The sequence below is a fragment of the Pithys albifrons genome, chromosome 16, assembly GCF_047495875.1.
Source record: "Pithys albifrons albifrons isolate INPA30051 chromosome 16, PitAlb_v1, whole genome shotgun sequence".
Taxonomy (NCBI): domain Eukaryota; kingdom Metazoa; phylum Chordata; class Aves; order Passeriformes; family Thamnophilidae; genus Pithys; species Pithys albifrons.
In genome coordinates this window covers 9,277,380-9,280,440 of record NC_092473.1, presented here as the reverse complement: position 1 = coordinate 9,280,440, position 3,061 = coordinate 9,277,380, and positions in this window count along the sequence as shown.

Below are 3,061 nucleotides of genomic sequence, written 5' to 3'. Positions count from 1 at the left end.
CAGAACTGAATTAAAAAATAAAAATAAAGAATCCTGTATCAATGACTCATTATGTGTGGTTCTGAATCCAACTTAACTCATAGTTTTATGGGGATCAATTGTCATGGATTCTTAAAATAAATGTCATTTTTATCAGTAAAACTGCCCTCATTTAGAAAGGTGTATGTGCCTTGCAGAACAGATCAAGACACAAAACTATTCTTTCTGAACAAGATCTGCAACAAGAAGGTGACCAATTGCTCTCCAATTTACCCTAAGACAGCCCCACTGTTTTCAAGAGAGATCAACTGCTCCCACAAGGATGGGCCTAACACTGCAAAGAGCATTTTACAGTGATCTTCAAAAGAAGTAACTGAAGTTAGGGGCTGTGCCCAAAGGGGCAGCAAGGCACAGTTCATGATTTTTTTTTATTATCAAGCAGTAAAAAATGCAGAAATTGAGATATAATTTAATTCCAGTACAGAAAATACCTAATCTAATATATGAAGTCACAAATATGACTCACATTTAGTTACGTGAGGTCCCTTAAACACTTCACATGTTATGTAAGAGAAACAGGTGAAACTGCTGGACAACAGTAATTTCTTCCTGCAAGGACCAGATAAAGCAGAAATAATTCTCAAAATTTGAATCCTTTTCTTACACAATTAGAGAAGAAAGAACATTTATTAAAATTTCATTTCACAGACAGGTATTCAAAGTCTTTGTTTCCAACTTGTTAATGCTCATAAGTTACTTTCTTATGTAAGCAGAGGAAAAAATAATGAAAACTTGGACAAAGAAGGAACCCCCATTTGAATGGTAAAAGGATTATTCACTGCAGTGAGAGAAATCATGGAGACCTCTTAGCTCTCAGCTGTCACACATGTCAACAAGAGATGGACAGTTTTAAAGCACTGGACCTCTTGCACGTTACAATTGTTTGCTAAAAAGAGCAGTTTGTGACTGATGGCTTGTTTGCTGTCCAGGTTGCAACATGTAAATAAATAAGTACACTTAGAAATTTAAAATTAACTTCTATACTTCAGAGTTCTTGCAAATAAATAGGACTCAACGTGCAACACCCCTCATGAGGCTGTCAGTTGGTTTTCAGGGATGAGGTGTTAACAAAAACACACAGAAAGTAAAACAGTTTATGTTGATTCCTCGCAGGCACAGTTTAATCTCTGTTGGGGCTGATATTCATTGGGACTTCAAGGAAACCCACTTAATGGAAGCAAATACTTGAGGAAGCACATTCAGTGCAAGATCACCACTCCTAATATGGTCCACCTGGGTTTTGTAGGTCTTGGACCCAGTTCCTTGAGCAGGACTATCTGAAACTGGTGAAGACCACAGTTCAAAGGGGCTCCCCACACTCGGGTGTCTGCCAGCTGCAGCTCCCTCTGTCCCAGCAGCATCACCTACAAGGGAGGAAGGGACCTAAAGCTGCACAGGGAGACGGTAACTTAAGTCAGCATGGTAGAGGTGAGAGATGCAGCCCACTTTCACTTCTAATTGTGAACCACAGCCAGGTTATTATTATTTGAAGCAAAATTCTTCTTTGAAGATGGCAAGTAAAGTTTAATTCTCAAGTCTTACAGGATGGAATAAATTTCAGATAGAACTGCAATATAGTACAAATCAAATTAAAGTGTCACTTAGTGGAATAAGGAAAAGATGGGATGGTTTTAACGGATTCAAGCTGTTTGCTGTGGGTGGAAACTCCCACTCCAGCTGGACACTGTGGGATGCAGTTAACAGTAAGTGTTTCTCAGCACCTTTGCTAAGAGAACTTAATTTCCAAATGTCACTGAGAAACAATGGCTTGTCAATTTGACCACTGAATTATACCAAACCCGCCTCTCTCATACACACTGAAGAAGACAATTCTCCATTGGACATTAGACGTGAGTCCTCTGGGACGCTGCCAGCAGGACCTTGGACAAAGTAAACCTGATCACTGCTGGATATTGGGTTTCATTTGACTTTCATTTAACACTGGGCATTCATTAACAAACAGAAGTCCTCATTTGATATCCTGGGAGATCAGATTAGGAAGTGAATGAGATGAACTGAATCCCAAAGAGTGGGAAGTGCCAGTGTGCTTTCCCTTTGCTGCTTGCAACATGATGAAATCTGAATGGCAAGCAGTGCCACCAGAATGTTTTGAACAACGATTGAAACAGAGGCTATAATCTTTTAATTAGTTTCCTTACAGAAAAATGGAGCAAGCAATGTTCAGCACCATTCTGTATCTGGCAGATGGGTTTACCATTCAAGATAATGAAAAAAATTAATTTTCACTGCATCTACCCACTGCGTACAAGGCTCAACCCTGAAACTGCTATCTATCCTATTATAAGGTGCAAGATTACATTTTAATGAAAACATGTGCCATCTCAGCAAATGATGTTCTCATTTCTATTCCAGCCACTCTCAGATGTTGTGTCAAGACAAGGGGCCAAGTGCAGACTCACATGCCATGCCCTGACACATGACAAGATTTGCAAATCTACTTTATAAAGCATCTGGTAAAAGCCTGCCCAAAACCCTGCCAAAGCCTTCCTTGGTTGAAAGTTTGCCTTGTTGCTGGCTGGGTTCCTCCAGCCCTTGACAGTGGCAGGATTTGCCCTCAGTGCCAGGCAAATGGTCTGGCACATTATCTTGTTTTCCCTCTGACCCAAGTCAGTTCCAGAATATTTTCCTGGAACAAAAATTTAAAAGTGCCATAAGGAAAATAGAGCCCTAAATGTCTGAAATGCAATCACTTCCTCCAGCTTTAAGTAAAATACAACTTTTTTTTAGTCTAAATATGAAATGAATCTGTATAATTTTAAAGAGTATGTCATTGTAACAGTGTTCAGACATTCTATGCATTACTTAAAAACATTTAAAAAATTTAAAAAATCAATATTGATTAGTCCAACTTGTGCCAGTAAATGAATACCAATATTGTGAATGCCACAATCACATGAAAAATCTCCTCATGCACATAAATCAGCCCTATCAATTAAAACTGACAGGACTAAGTAAAGAGATGTCAACGTGTACCAACAGCGGAGCTCTTTAATCTGCAGTG